This window comes from Urocampus carinirostris, chromosome 17 (genome assembly GCF_059441175.1).
Source record: "Urocampus carinirostris isolate Australia breed hairy pipefish chromosome 17, RoL_Ucar_1.0, whole genome shotgun sequence".
Lineage (NCBI taxonomy): Eukaryota > Metazoa > Chordata > Actinopteri > Syngnathiformes > Syngnathidae > Urocampus > Urocampus carinirostris.
This window is the reverse complement of record NC_142365.1, coordinates 33,498,692-33,515,220: the sequence shown is the minus strand read 5'-3', so window position 1 is coordinate 33,515,220 and position 16,529 is coordinate 33,498,692. Positions and strand designations below refer to the sequence as shown.

Genomic DNA, 16,529 nt, shown 5'->3' with positions numbered 1-16,529 from the left:
GAGCTTTGTTGGGGTTGCTTTCTGTTGACCATTTTTTTACTTTTCAATTCTTTGATAGAACAGTGTTCTCGTTTGCCTGCGTCCTACACGCATCATTTTTGCTGGGGACCCATAATCTCAAATCAACATGCGTTCCCGGGACGTAACTTTTTTGACACAAAATTGTCATTATTAAAAAAGATGTGCTTTTCACTGCGAGGATATGGGCCCACCACTAGTAACCAGGGTAAATTTCATGGACCTTAGACCTTCATAGCCAGAGATAGATGGGGGGTGTCAGACGAGACGGAAGGAAAAGTGAGATCACTTGCACTCGTTTTTTGTTTTTTTTTTGGAAGGAAGGAATGACAAGGCGTGATTCTTGGATCCATTGTTTGACGGATTGACGAAGCTTGACAGGCGGGCGAAGGCTTGGCGGGAATGGTCGTGGACAGGCGGAAGCGTTGTGTTGTTGGTCAGGGCTGGAGAAGAAGGGCGTCGTCGTGTTCGGAAATGTGATCAGGAATCAGACGGGCAGGGCAGGTCGTAGGCAAATTCGGAAACGGGTCGGCAACGGAGATCAAGTAGAAAAAACAGGAGGCAGGCAAAGAGTCGGAGGTACAGGCTTTCTGAGCAGATGGCAACAGGTAGCATAGTTCTATCAGACAGCTTGTTGCCGGGAGCTGAGGATTTAAATGGACAGGGTGCGTCAATCAGCTGTCCTGGCTGTTGGCGCCAAATCCTGAACACGGGTGTTCCAGACCCGGGTGATTGTGACAGGGGGTGCATTTCTCGGCAGGCAAAAATGCACCCCTCTTAAAACAGGTTCAGTTGCACCCAGCAAGATGTGCTTTTCACTGCGAGGATATGGGCCCACCACTAGTAACCAGGGTAAATTTCATGAACCTTCAACCTTCATAGCCAGAGATAGATGGGGGGTGCATTTCTCAGCAGGCAAAAATGCACCCCTCTTAAAACAGGTTCAATTGCATCCAGCAAGATGTGCTTTTCACTGCGAGGATATGGGCCCACCACTAGTAACCAGGGTAAATTTCATGGACCTGTGACCTTAATAGCCAGAGATAGATGGGGGTGCATTTCTCGGCAGGCAAAAATGCACCCCTCTTAAAACAGGTTCAATTGCATCCAGCAAGATGTGCTTTTCACTGCGAGGATATGGGCCCACCACTGTAACCAGGGTAAATTTCATGGACCTGTGACCTTCATAGCCAGAGATAGATGGGGGGAGCATTTCTCGGCAGCCAGGCTGTTGCAGCCAAGCTGGTCCCTCCCACCAGCATGGGCGGAGTGTTGTACTAATAAACATATGGACAGATTGATAGACCAATGGATAGATTGATGCCTGATGCAAAGAGGTGCTGGTTGCTTGAGGACTAGGGGTTACTTTACCCCTTCTGGTCTGGACAACTCTCTTTGATGAATGGAAGCATGTACATAAAATCCTGTGAGAACATTTGGCAGTCACTAGGTGGCCTCAAAAATGCCACGATCATCCACAAAAATTGGCAGGGCAACTCTGAAAGAAAAGAGTGAAAATGTGGAGGTTGCTAAATCCATGTTCGAGTTCCTCTCTCACACTGATTCACTTGCTGTTTCTCTCCAGTCTTTACTTCCTCGCACCCTTGCTCTGTCTGTGTCTGAGCGCGCTTGCGTGGTGTTGCTGTTTGTTGGCGCCCGATCACGGCGCGCAATATTTGTCTCGATGCCCGACTCCCGGTGTGACTCAGTCTTGATGGAAAAAGCCCCATTGATGCATTGATCCAGTGATTGGCATCTGGCGAATGGGCGGACGCAGCTCGTTTGCACCACTTGACAGACCAGAGCCACAGGAGCTCCATTCTGAGGCGTCCTGAAGCTCCTTTCAGAGTCGTCTCCCAACAGCTTGAGGTGGTCGGGTGATTCCACGCGCTGCAGGTATGTTGGAAGGATAAATATATATATCATGTATATATATTATATACACAGTATATATATATATATATACTGGTATATATATACACACAAAACAGCGCAAATGATATGAGTCAGGTACGATGGCGGGCAGAAAGGTGTCTGTTGGACCCGAAAAAGCCAGGAAAAGAAAAATAATTGTGTTAAAAGAAGGATTGTCATCATTCATTTTACTCATCTTGCACTTTTTGCCTTTCATTTGTGTGTCTCCGGTTGTGTGTTGTGCATATGGTGTTTAGGCTTGGTTTTCCACATCAAAACGATTGTGGTCATTTCTAGGGTCACACCAATCTGGTAGAGTAAAAAAAAAAGACATTTTAAATCAAGTGGATGTGCAAAGTACAGTAAAAAAGGAAAAAGCTTGTCTGGCGTATTGTGAAAAGTTTACTCAACGGCATAATAGAGGATTTAATAAATAGGCAGCACGGTGGCGCAGTGGTTAGCGCTTGTGCGGCACAGTTCATGTCATGGGAACCTGTCGTGGGTTCAAATCCAGCTCCAGACTTCCTGTGCGGAGTTTGTATGTTCTCCCCGTGCTTGCGTGGGTTTCCTCCGGGCACTCCGGTTTCCTCCCACATTCCAAAAACATGCATTTCAGGTGAATTGGCCGGTCCAAATTGTCCCTAGGTGTGAATGAGCGAATGAGTTGTCTGTCCCTGTGTGCCCTGCGATTGGCTGGCAACCAGTTCAGGGTGTCCCCTGCCCACTGCCCGGAGATGGCTGGGATGGGCTCCAGCCCCCCGCGACCCTAATGAGGAAAAAGCGGTATGGCTAATGAGATGAGATGAGACAAATCCGCATCCTTTTTCAACCCAACTCACGCAAAAACGAGGGATCACTGTAATGGGAAAATCCAGTCATTTTTTTAAAAAAAAAATCAAAAAATCTATAATCCGTCATGAGGACCGGACCAGAACGGAGGCAGGAAGGGAGAACTCAATTGCGTTAACGATACGTACCTTTATTTAGCAAAATAAAAGTCGTCCAACACTCATGGGACAAAACTAAACAAGGCTTACAGACAAACAGGAACTAAGACCAGGGAATACTCACAAAACAGGTTTTAACTCAAAACGTGCAAACACTGGTTTCTTCCGACTCAAACAAAACAGGACAGAGCAAAACAGAACAGAAAATGTAATGAACCAGCACCCGCAATACCCACAACCCACCCTTAAGTAGCACACACGCAAATTAGCTGATTTACTACAGCCGGTGCCCAGGGGGCGGGGCCAGCCGGTCGCCACGGCGACCATGCTGGACACGACAGAGCACCCCCTTTAAGGGACAGCTCCTGAGGTCCCAAAAAGAAAAATTATTACCTCGCACCCCGGAATCGTTCGACGCTCTCAATTGGGGCAACCCCGCTCCCTCCTCCGAACACGCAGGAACGGGGAGAGGCAGGCGCCATCGGCGTCGGACGGATCGGACTCGGCGCTCGGCAGGGGGGGTCGGACAGGCAGGCACAGGAGTCGGATGGGATCGTCCGCTGAGTTCATATCTTGGCTGGTTCATTCTGTCATGAGGGCCGGACCAGAACGGAGGCAGGAAGGGAGACCTCTTCGTCTGAGGATTACGTTTGTACCCTGTATGACTCTACTGATTACCTGTTCCGTCTTGATCTGTTTACCTGATTCTGCCTGCCTCCGATCCGACCTGCTTCCGTCCCACGCTACGATCTTCTCTCCAGCCCCGGTAAACTTGACCTGCTAGACTTCCGCACTCCGATTGGCTACGTGTTCCGAAGCTACCTTCACGGCTTCGCTGCTGACGTCCGACGGCCATCGCGTCTCCCGCTAACCCTTTACGCTTCCCTAAATAAAGAACTGTAACGAACGCTCTGGGGTTTCCTGTTCTGTTCTGGTCCTTCTGACATAATCTATATAATAAATGACAAACATACCTGTCAACCTGTACGTGTCTGCCGTACAAAGTACGTTTATTATGCATTTTAAGACGTGTACGACGTACAAGAAAATCTGTATGGAAAAACGCAAATTTGTCAATTATGGTTACCATCTGGTATACACCGACTATCACGAAACGGCAAATCAATCAAGTCAAACGAGTTCGCCGCAGTAGCCTCTATCTCGGTATCGTTTTTTTTTTCGTTGCAAACGAAGCGAGCGTTTGATGCTACTGTGCGCATGCGTCTGCCGCTGTAGTGCCTAATGTCAGAAGCGCATCAGAATGCGCGTTCAAGCGAGGGGGGGAGGATTTTGCAGAGGAGTCTAAATTAGGCACTACACCTGAAGACTCCTCAACAGCTGCAGAAGTGATGTGATGTCATCGCAGAGCACAACATACCTCCAACAGTCACAGTCACAGGGCTGCAAAGGGTTGTATTTTCTGTCCCTGTTCAATAGTCTGTTTGAAATTGAAAATACAAGCATCAATGGTTGATATTGTTGTTTGGTTTACAAAATAGAAATGCCAACTCATTTTTTCCTCCAAAAAATATATTTATTTACAAATTTAAATTTAAAGTGTTATTAATGGATATTTTAGTTACACTGATAACAATTGTTCTTGATTTTTTAAAATATATTTTGTTTTTTTCATTATTAAGAATATGTACAGAATAATATAACGAAACACATGTACAATGCAACATGTTAAACTACATAAATGAACATGTTTGAAAAAAAAATATGGTATAAGATTTTTTTGTATTTTGTAAGGAAAAATACGACAGTTTGTAAGGGCATGAAGCCGTGGAGGTTGACAGCTATGGACAAAGGTCTTGAACACTGAAAAATATAATCATTTGAAATATCTTGAACACTGAAAAATATAATCATTTGAAATATTTTGACTTTTATATTTCAATGATGACAGGTGAGGCCACAGCCTTACCTGCCTCCCCTGTATACATACACTGCATTTTAATGGTGGAAAATATGAGATGGTCACATCACATCAAGGGTGTATGTTTGGTCTGGATATTGAGGGGGCATAACACATTTCTAAGTGATCACAGAGTATTGGTGGGGACAAAACAATAAACGCTTGATATAGGTGGGGACACGTCCCCTCTGTCCACACCAAAACTATAGGGTTCATACAGGTGCTTGAAATCCTCAAAAGACAGGGCAAGCAAAGTTCCAGTTTCTCCGGACAGAAAGCAGCGAAAAGCAATTGCTGTTCACTACAACCACTGTCTGTTTTGGAGCTTGTGTTAATGGGGTTTGCCATTTTGAGAGTTACCTACAGCAGGGGTGTCAAACTCGGTTTAACTCGGGGGCCACATGATAGAACACACATTCTGTCGGGGGCCGGACTAGTATATTAAAGATAAAGAAAAAGAGAGATAAATAAAAGACAAAGAGGGAGGGAAAAGGAGAGAGGCCGGACAAAGAAAGACTATGAGAGAGAGGGAGAGAGCGTGAGAAACAAAAGATAAAAAGTCGTGAGAGAGAAAGGAAAAAGAAAGGGAGAGGAAGAAAGAAATCTAAAGAGAAATAGAAAGACAGAAAGACAGAAGGAGAGAAAAGAAAGCGCGAAGGGTAGGAAGAGAGAAAGAGAAAAGAGAAAAGGAAAAAGGGAAGTTAGAGCAAAATAATTTAAAAAGACACAGAGAGAAAGAGACAAAGAGGAACAAAGGAATAGAAAAAGAGAGACACAGAGAGTGGAAGAGACAGAGTGGGAGAAAAAGGGTGGAAAAGAGAGAGAGAGAGAGAGAGAGAGAGAGAGAGAGAGAGAGAGAGAGAGAGAGAGAGAGAGAGAGAGAGAGAGAGAGAGAGAAAGAAATACAAGTACAGTGACTTTGTGAGAGGCACCTGGCTTTGGCAACATCAAGTTGACATATTTCAACCTGCAGCTTGTTTTTCTCTTGCGCTTCTCTGAGCGTTGTCTTGCGGGATGGATTCGAACCCTTGGCGGGCCTGATTTGGCCCGCGGGCCGCCTGTTTGACACCTGTGACCTACAGTAACCTTGAAAACGGTGGTCCCAGCTCTTTTGACCAACTCCTATCGTGTAGTTCCTGGCTGATTCCTCACCTTTCTTAGAATCATTAAGGCCCCATGAGGTGATATCTTGCATGGGGCTCTACTCCGATTGAGATTGACCGTCATGTTTAGCTTTTTACATTTTCTAATGCAGTGAATTTCAACCACTGTGCCGCGACACACTAGTATGCCGTGAGAAATCTTCAGGTGTGCCGTGAGAATTAATAAATGTCACGTTTTAAAATATACAATGTGAAATGAAATGATCTGCATTTATATAGCGCTTTTCAAGTCAATGACTTCCCAAAGCGCTTTACAGTGTGCTTCACATTTCCCAATAGCGGCCGTGATCTGTGCAGCCATGTAAGGCGCTAACCTGCTTATTGGGGGTAATTGGGGGTTCAATGTCTTACCCAAGGACACTTCGACATGTAACACGGACAAGCCGGGATTCGAACTGGGATCCCTTAATCCTAAGACGATCGCTCTACCTCCTGAGCTACTGCCGCCCCCAACAATTTTATAAAACATTTATGAATAATTTTCTGCAAATATAATGTCATTGTCAAGTGTCTGTGCTGTAAAAACTGGGGGTATTATAAATTATATTGTAATTAAACATACTGTTCAGTGTCATTTTATAGAATTTTTGGTTAGTGGTGTGTCGCAAAATCTTTCCAATGTAAAAAACATGGCCTGGCTCAAAAAGGTTGAAAAACACTGTACTAATGATTGCTCCAACAGTGGAACTTTTTTCACCAAGCTGCTTGGCAATTGCTCCATAGTCCTTTCCAGCCTAGTGGAGGTGTACAATTTTGTCTCTGGTGGCTTTGGACAGTTCTTTGGTCTTTGCCATGTTACAAGTTAAAGTTTTACTGATTGTATGGGGGGATGGGCAGGGCGACAGGTGTCTTTTTGCAGCTAACAACCTCAAACAGGTGCATCTGATTCAAGATGATATATGGAGTGCAGGTAGACTTCTAATGGTCTTTTCAGGGTCAGAATTCTAGATGGTACACAAGTGTACTTATTTGCAGCTTTATAACACAAATGAATTGGTAAAAATTCATGTATTGTAATTTGGGAATTTTTCGTTTTAGTTCTCTCACAGTGGACATGCACCTACAATGAAAATTTCAAAAACTCCACGATTTCTAAGTGGGAAGAATAGCAAATAGCAGGGTGTTCAAATACGTATTTTCTTCACTGTACTGTATATGTTTTCAGAATCAGAATTTCCTTAATTATCATTGTATTTCTACAACAAAATAATGGCTGCACTCCAGTTGGCAAAAAAATACACAATATAAAGATTCATGAATAAAACATATATATATAATGTGTGTCAAGGTTAAAACTTGAGATTGTATTAGGATGCATAAAAGAACACACTCTGAGTTGGAGATTTAGGTTTTTGATAGCCCTCCCATCGGAGGCGCGTGCTTCCAAAATCGGCTAAAGGCTTATTTATTGGAAAGCATTGGCATGGAAAAACACATTTGATTAAGCGAGGTCTTATGAATACAAGAAAATAATTTGATTGGTTTAGACAGAAAACACATGTTCAAATGAAGTGAATAATGCTGGTCGCCCGATACAGTGTGAGCATAATAAATGATCAGTAAGGAAAAGAAAACTTTGTACCATAAAGGATACAGTGTGTCTCTGTAAGAAGAAAGCAATGTAGGGAGGCAAACTCTTGAGTGGACTTCCCGGCACTAAATTGAAGGCCATCTTAATTAATAGTTAGCGGGCCTCAAGAGGATACAATAGTAAGCTCTTCCCAGACCCAAAACGTAGGCCATCTTGATTAATAGTTACAGGCCCCAAGAGGGCAACAATTGTTGCAAGAATACAAACAGCAGCTGGAGATAAGCTTTGGCTTCGTTAAGGTACTTTTGAAGATAACATAATACAAAGGCACATTCAAACTATAATCCAACTACAATTTCCCTTACAATGTTTCACCTCTATTTTTACATTTAGTATTTACACCTTACACAACCGGGATATTGCACTTTAGACTGTAACAGTCAACGTGACAACTGAAAAATCTTCCATTGCGAAAAGTTATGGAAATTAAGTAAAGTGTAAGTAAACAGTACAATGTGAAACCTTTATTGTCCAAAAATAAAGAACTTTTCTGCAATAAAATACTTCTTCTTCAAATATATTACTTTTTCTGCACAGCTGTTTTAGAATTGAGTCGAGAGCATCTAAAGTAAAATTAATACATAACCGGGATATTGCACTTGAACTGGGGTATTGCACTTTAAATTGTAAACAGAAAACGTGATTACCGAAAAATCTTCCATGCACAAAGTTATGGAAATAAAGTGTAACTAAGTAAACAGTGCAATCCAAAACCTTTAACAGTACAAAAAAATAGAGTAAAAAACTTTTCTACAATGTCATATGAATATATCTGATAACTCCAATTGGCGCCTGCTTTTCAACAGGACGCCCTATTGTTTTGAATCCTTGTTGTCATACGGTGACGTCAAAGCTCGAGGGATGGGATCAAACTGTCAACTTCCCCAGCTTGCATAGGTTCCCTCCGGGCACTCCGGTTTCATCCCACATTCCAAAAACATTACATTTCAGATTAATTGGCCAGTTCAAATTGTTCTTAGATGTGAATGAGCGAGCGAGTTGTCAAGTCAAGTCAAGTCATGTTTTTTTGTATAGCCTTTAACCACAAAGAGTCTCAAAGGGTTGCACAGACCACATATTATTGCAAACCACAGTTATCTGTCTCTGTGTGCCCTGTGACTGGCTGGCAACCAGTTCAGGGTGTCCCCTGCCCACTGCCCAAGGACAGCTGAGATGGGCTCCAGCTACCCTGAGACCCTACTGAGGATAAGCGGTGCAGATAATGGATGGATGGATATTTGCATGATTGTTGGGGGGACCACTGCACGTTCTGTGCTTAATTGGAAAAAATAAGTCTCATGTAATCCCCTTCAAATTTGCAATCCGAATCCAGCTTGGAACTGCATTACAATATCCGAATGTCTCAATTAGGATAAAAACCTAAAACTGCAGTTGTCCGTTGTGGTGTGGAAATGTGTTACAGAAATCCGCGAAGCTTTCCGCATGCTAGACTGCAACGGGAATGGTTTCATCTCCAAGCAAGAGCTAGGAATGGCCATGTGCTCGCTGGGGTACATGCCCAGCGAGGTGGAGCTCGCCATCATCATGCAGAGGCTCGACATGGACGGTGAGGGATTCGCAAGTAACTTGTCCTTCACATTCGAGCTTCACTAAGCACAGGGTGTAGAAGAAAACACGAATGCTGCTCTGATGTTTCCGTGAGAGAAGCAGCCACCGAGCTGTAGTTCTGGATGAACTGGCGGTAAAAAACCCCAACCTCCGGGCTAAGGCTGTGTCCAGGATGTTGGCTTCAGCGCCAGAGTCAACAAGGTTGGGCAGAGCCTCCGTCCGCGGGCCGGATAGGCAGGGAGCGCAACAGCACGGCAGGAAGAAAATCCCTGAGGGAAGGGCCGATGACGGTAGCTGACGATTTGCTCATGTTGATACTGCAGGAGCTGTTGTTGCTGTTTGACATGATGCAGAAGGGCGGCGAAGTCACCTAACATTCGTCGGACCTCGCCCTCAGTCCAGTGCAAACGCTGCAGGGTGGAGGGAGCTTCTGTCTCTCCCGATCAGCGCTTGAGGAAGCATTCGCTGGGTCCATTCCTGGTAAGTCCGTACTGACGCAACCGGAACAGGCAGTAGACCCAAACACGTTACATTTCACACAATGCTTTATTGGAGAATCGAGGAAGTCAGGCGCAGGGAAACAAACAACAGCAATCTGGTGCTCGCTGGGCAGGAGCAGGAAGCCCTCGCAAACAAAGCGTGGTCGGCGGGAGGAAGCAGCTTGGGCAGTTGGGACGGGTGAACTAAGCGTGGTCAGAGGGCGGAGGCAGGTCGAGCAGCCGGGACAGGAGAATGGAGCGTGGTCGGAGATCGGGACAAGTCAGGTAACCTCTGGATGAGCTCAAGCAGGTCCTAGTCCACGCCTTCCACAACCACCTAAGCATGAAAGACATCGAAAACATCATAATCATGGAGGAGAGCCTGAATAAGACATCAGTGAACTGTCCTGAATATCTAGGAGGTCAGAATACAAAACTGGAAAAGTGCAAGGGAAAACACGTCAATTCGACGTTATTCTATGTGTTTTTGGTTTTGTTTTTGTTCCAGTGCATCCCAAAAAGAAAAATCGTCAGACGTGCGTGAGGAAAAGTCTCATCTGCGCCTTCTCGATGGCCTTCATCATCAGTGTCATGCTCATCGCAGCCAATCAGATGCTGCGCAACGGCATGGAGTGAAAACGCACTACGACCACGCCCACCTGGCAGCCTTTGAGGCCAAAGTCTGTACACTTATTAATTCTTCGGACCTTAGGAGCAGACCGACGGACGTTGCACTTAAACGAAAGGGCAACTGGAAAATTAGAATCCTTTTATAAACTGATTGGAAGGTTTTTCAGTGTAGGGCCGCACCTTTAAGCTGGTTTTATTGATGAAACACAAAAACTTTGAAACATTTCAGTTGCTCGAAGCCGTTTTTCGTCACCTCCACCTTCTCACAGATGCAAACTTCTCATATTGTGGACTGCACAGTTGAGCATTATTATCTGTGCGTGTTTGTGTGAGTGCGCGCTTATGAAAGGGTTTGTGTGTCCGCACTTAAATGTCAAGTGTCAATTATCCTTGGGGCGGCATTAGCTCAGGAGGTAGAGCATTCGTCTTGAGATCAAGAGGTCGCAGGTTCGATTCCCGGCTCCATGTTATATGTCGAAGTGTCCTTGAGCAAGACACTGAATTCCTAATGCCCCCAATAAGCAGGTAGGCGCCTTGCATGGTTGACTCACTATTGGTGTGTGAGTAGGTGTGAAGCACATTGTAAAGCGCTTTCAGAGGTCTTCAGTGACTTGAAAAGTGCTATAGAAATGCAGACCATTTACCATTGCACTACAGGGACAGTGTGTATTATTTAGCGCAGAGATCTCCAACGTGGTTCCGACGGGCACCAGGTAGCCCCCTAAGAGCACTTGAGTAGCCAGCAGAAGGGTTCTGAAAATATATTTCAGGTCATTGTGATTTTATAGAAAATTTGATTTCCAACTGGCATGATGTTTAGTGGTTGATTGAGCCTATTTTAACCTCTAATAATTACAACCTGGTTATAATATAGTAATGACGAAGTAACAAAATAGTATAAATGTATATGAAACTGGTAGCCTTTTGTGATAATCAGTAACAAAAAAAGTAGTTTTCAGACTCCTGTAGTGTTAAATGAGGCTTCTCCCCCTGGTTAAAAGACTAAATTTCCTAAAAAAATGATTTGGATAACAAGCAAAAATACATAATTATCATAAGAACGTGCATTTTTTTAAAATACTTCTTTGTTGAGAAATTTGCATTTGTTTTACATATTATGAGTCTCACTTACAGAAAGCTGACATAATCGCTGGCCAAGAAAACCTCATGGAAGGCTGGGCAAAAAAATAAGTTGCACTACAAAATACAGTCACATCTAGTGGTCAAATGATGCACACTGTTCCTTTAACCAACACATAGTAAAGTACGTTAATACTGCTTTGAAGGCTGTTTTATTTCCACTTCTCTCCTGTCAAGTCAAGTCAAGTCTATTTGTATAGCTCTTAAACACAAAGAGTCTCAAAGGGCTGCACAGATCACAGATTATTGCAAACCACAGACTATTATGACACCATAGGTTCCGGGTTATCGTGTGGCAGGAGTTTTTGTGTTGCTCACGTCGTCGCGACTACAAGATTAATTCAGATTCCTACTATAGCAGAATTCTGGACTGAGACATTTTATCTCGAACAGTTTAAAAGTTTTGGGTAAGTATCTCGGACAATTGGCGCAAGGTAAGTGCCACACACAATTGTTTTACAGTCGGAAGCTGCTGCCGATTGCTGTTGAAGGGCATCCCCTGGCACGGCTGCTAAGACGCTCTTTCGGCACCCAACTGCTCACAAGTGAGTCTGGGTTGCTGTAAAGGTTGCTCCCGCTTCCGTAGGCAAGTAGCCCTTCTAGAGGGACGTGTCCGTGAGCTAGAGCAGTTTAAACGGAAAATGTTAGGTGCCTCGGACACCACTGCTAGCGTGGGTTGTAGCGAACCTGCTAGTCCGGTTAGCACTAGCCCTAAACGGCATGCTAATCGCGGTGAGCCAATTCAGACGTATAACAAGTTTAGCCCCCTAGCTAGTCCCACTCCACCCCGGTCTACTGGCTCCCGCACCCTAGTTATAGGTGACTCCATCACCCGTAACATAAAGCTTAGCACCCCAGCCACGGTTATGTGTATTTCTGGGGCCAGAGCACCCGACATTGAGGCTAATTTGAGGGAGCTGACGAGCAAATCTAGACACCAGGACAGGGCTAGCTACACCGATATAGTCATTCACGTCGGCTCTATCGATACTAGAATGAGACAATCTGAGATTACAAAGAAAAATATTGCTAGGACCTGTAATCTCGCCAGAAAGATGAGTCGGGATTGAGTAATTGTCTCTGGCCACTTGCCTGCGAGAGGCAATGATGAGAGGTTTAGCAGACTAGTCTCGCTAAACCGGTGGCTGGCTAGTTTTTGCAGTCAGCAGGGATTTAGGTTTGTGGATAACTGTCCTGCTTTCTGGGGCCGACCTGACCTGCCGAGGAGAGACGGCCTTCACCCTAACTGGGAAGGTGCTCTCACTCTTTCTAAAAATAAAGATTACTGTTTAAGCCTTCCATGACAGGGGACACTAGTGCAGGCCAGGTCACAGGTGATTAGGGAACCTGTAACCACGGGTGTGGAGTCTGTAACGCTAGAGCTAACTAGCGCTATGCTAGATTCATGCAATTCACATAGTTTTTGTGGTTTAGGGCGTTCTATTAGCTGCACCATACACCCTGATCTGTACTCTTCTATGGCATCTTCTTCTGTGCTTCTTACCTCTGTTACCTTGTTAGGTGAGAAGGGAGAAGAAATAACATTATTTTCTACCAATAGTCATCCTGCTACTCCACCTGTCAACAATATTCCTGTGGTATGGAATTCGGGCCGCATCTGCCGTCATGCAAGGCACAAGACCCGGGACCGGCAGTATAATCCTCTGGAGGTTACCACAAAGGTTGCCATTAAGGTTCAAAACTCGCAAAAGGTTTCAGCTCAGTCCACAGTGCTGAAGCTTGGCCTTCTGAATATTAGATCACTAGCCTCCAAGGCTTTACTTGTCAATGACCTTATTAATGAACACAATCTTAACCTTACTGGCCTTTGTGAGACCTGGTTAGAACAAAATGAGTTTGTAGTGTTAAATGAGGCTTCTCCCCCTAGCTTTGTGAGTTCGCACTTGGCATGACCATGCAAAAAAGGTGGAGGTGTTGCTCTTATATCGGAAGGTGGGGTTTTTAAGGGTTATTGTTCTATCTTCGTTATTCATTATCCATTATCCGTTATCGGTCAGTTCATACCAGCTCAGTAGCCTAGATGGTAAGGCGCCCGCTTTGAGACTGGGAGGTTCGGGTTCGCGCCCCGGCCGAGTCATTCCTAAGACTTAAAAAGTGGTCGGCGGCGCCCTCTCTTGGCTGCGGCTGCATCGGGTCAGATGCAATCGACATTTCGTTCTGTGTACATTGTTACACAGAATGACAATACAAGGAAATTATTATTATTATTATTATTATAATACGCTAAAAGCCTAAGAGCCGGGACACTTACTCTCAGCCAAAAGGCCAAGCTAAGGTCCTAGCCCTAAAGCCCTGCTGCGATCATTGCGAATGCACCGTTCCCGGAGGTACTGCGAACCACACATGACGACTCATTTAGAATCTCACAGTCGGTAAGTTGAAATTAACTCCTAATACCCCTACTGGTTTTAAAACGTTTGAAGCACTTGTTACGAGGTCCTTAATGTCAACACCAATTTATTTAGCGGTTGTGTATCGCTCATCTGGACCATACTCAAATTTTTGGGATGAATTTTTGGAACTGTTAACAGACTTAATAATTTATGCGGATAATGTTGTAATTATTGGTGATTTTAGTGTTCACATAAACTCCCCATTAAATTCACTTGCAATTGCTTTTAAGTCACTGATTGACACATTTGGTTTCAATCAAATAGTTGATCTCGTTATGACCCGTGGCGTAGTAGCCTCAAATGTTACAGTGTTACCGTATTCTAATGCCATCTCTGATCACTATCTTGTTAAGTGTGAGGTGCTGTTAAATGTTTACTTTGATAAGGAAAATTTAGGCTTTAGCAGTCGCAATATCCGCCCTACAGCGGTATTAGCCTTAAAAGAACTATTACCTACGGTAACTGCAGCCTTCCTTTCGTACACTGGGTCTGTTGACTCACTTACAAACAACTTCAATACTGCTTAAGTAATGTTCTTGATTCTGTGGCGCCCCTAAGGCATAAATATACATCAATGCCGTCGCGAATGGCAGCCTCTCCAGCAGCTCCCATGTTATTTTTGTTACTTTTGTGATTTATTGTTTTGTTTTTTTCACTTATATCTTCAGTGTTTTGCCTTGCAACACTTGCAGCACTTTGGATTACCTTCTATCCTGTGGATATGTGTTATTACGCACAAAAATGCGTTTATTCGAGGAATCAACTCCTCGACCTTAAAGGAATATGGAAGTTTGAATTTGGGTTTGTCTGTTGGACTCTTTGTGCTTTGTGCCAAAGTTTTCTGGAGACCGTAAATTTTGACCTGGGGCAGCTCTCAGGCAGAGGGAGGTTACGAGCTGTCTGAGGGCCTACGCGGAGGAGTCAACGTGCCATTCTCCCGGGAACGGGAGACCTTTAATCTTGACGAGCTGTCTGGGGGCCGACCGGGACCGGGCGGAGTCGATGCGCCATTCTTCCGGGAACGGGGACCAATGAGACCCAGCGATGGGGCGGAGGAGATGCTTTGCTGAGCAACTCGGAAGAAGAAGAAGAGTCGGTTTTTGGAAGGAGAAGCGTGCAGAGATGTAGTGATTTGTGTGCTAGAAATAAATCCACCCGTGAGTGAAAACGCCGGCTTCTGAGAACTTTCAAATTGTTTGGATGAATGGTGATTGGGAAAGGTCACAAATTGGAGTCCGATGATTAATTTAAGTTCGTGTTGATTTAACAAGAAATTCCAACAATTTATGGTGACCCCCGACGTGACTGCAAGAGTTAAAATAGGTCTGGGACCAACCACAAGAAGTCAGGGACTTCAAGGATCTGGGATCCTCGTCCACACCAGGTGACGACCTGATAAAGGAGCCACGCGTCCGACCGTCTTTCCTCTTGGGCCCCACAGTGAAAACAAGGTAAGCAGAATCCTTTTCAAAATTCTGCACTTTGGTAAAACTAAATCAAAAGAGGAAAGAAGGGCGGAACGGAGTAAGAGTAACAGTGTGGACGTTAGTAGGGTTTAAAATCTGGGATTTACCTACTAGAATAGTTTGGAACTATTCGTGGTTACGATACGGTTTAAAATCTGGGATTTACGTACCTGTGTGGAAGCTGTGTGAGTGTGGAAAAAATAATAAAATAAAATTGTTCTGCGTAAGAAGTTGTTAGAACACGCACGGGTGGATTGGAGAATGACGGACGTATGGTCAGAGATTAATGGTCATTATGCAAAGTTAGAAACGCAGCTATTTACCGGGATCAAGAGTGAGAAAATTAAGGAGGAAAAGGAAAGGGTTAAGAAACTGTTTTTAAAGTTAAAAGAGGATGTTTGTTAAGGGTTATTGTTCTATTTTCTTTATTAATTATCCATTATCCGTTATCGGTCAGTTCATAATACGCTACAAAGCCAAGGAGCCGGGACTCTTACTCTCAGCCAAAAGGCCAAGCTAAGGTCCTAGCCTTAAAGCCTTGCTGCGATCATTGCAAAAGCACCGTTCCCGGAGGTACTGCAATACCGGGCCGATGCGTGGAGTGGACAGAGCAAGCTCTTATTCCATCTCCGGATTGCAAAAATCAATCGTCACAATGGGGGGATTTTTTAAGGGTTATTGTTTCTTTTTTCTTTATTAATTATCCATTATCCGTTATCGGTCAGTTCATAATACGCTACAAAGCCAAGGAGCCGGGACTCTTACTCTCAGCCAAAAGGCCAAGCTAAGGTCCTAGCCTTAAAGCCTTGCTGCGATCATTGCGAATGCACCGTTCCCGGAGGTACTGCAATACCGGGCTGATGCGTGGAGTGGACAGAGCAAGCTCTTATTCCATCTCGATAGTATACAATCTCAGAACCAATGGGATTTGGGGTTTTTAAGGGTTATTGTTCTATCTTCGTTATTCATTATCCATTATCCGTTATCGGTCAGTTCATAGTACGCTACAAAGCCTAGGAGCCGGGACACTTACTCTCAGCCAAAAGGCCAAGCTAAGGTCCTAGCCCTAAAGCGTCATAGCGAGTATACAAATTCTGAACCACAGTTGACAATGGTTTTTTTGGTTTGAACAAATTTATTGACACTAATAACAGAAAACAATCATGACAATCTTAACAGCAATTAACCACATTCACAATATTATATTCCAATATGACGTTTTAAACAGTAAACACAATGTGATGTTTGAACAACCCTTCTCGAAAATCTTATTAGCAATC

General features: G+C 44.2%; 3 pseudogenes; 1 reads left to right on the top strand and 2 right to left on the bottom strand.

Moving 5' to 3' along the window:
• Positions 1–4,781: 4,781 nt before the first annotated feature.
• On the top strand, positions 4,782–10,235 carry LOC148349848 (calcium-binding protein 8-like; annotated as a pseudogene).
• Positions 10,236–15,800: 5,565 nt separating this feature from the next.
• LOC148349847 (U2 spliceosomal RNA) lies at positions 15,801–16,040 on the bottom strand (annotated as a pseudogene).
• Positions 16,041–16,068: 28 nt separating this feature from the next.
• LOC148349846 (U2 spliceosomal RNA) lies at positions 16,069–16,308 on the bottom strand (annotated as a pseudogene).
• Positions 16,309–16,529: the final 221 nt, after the last annotated feature.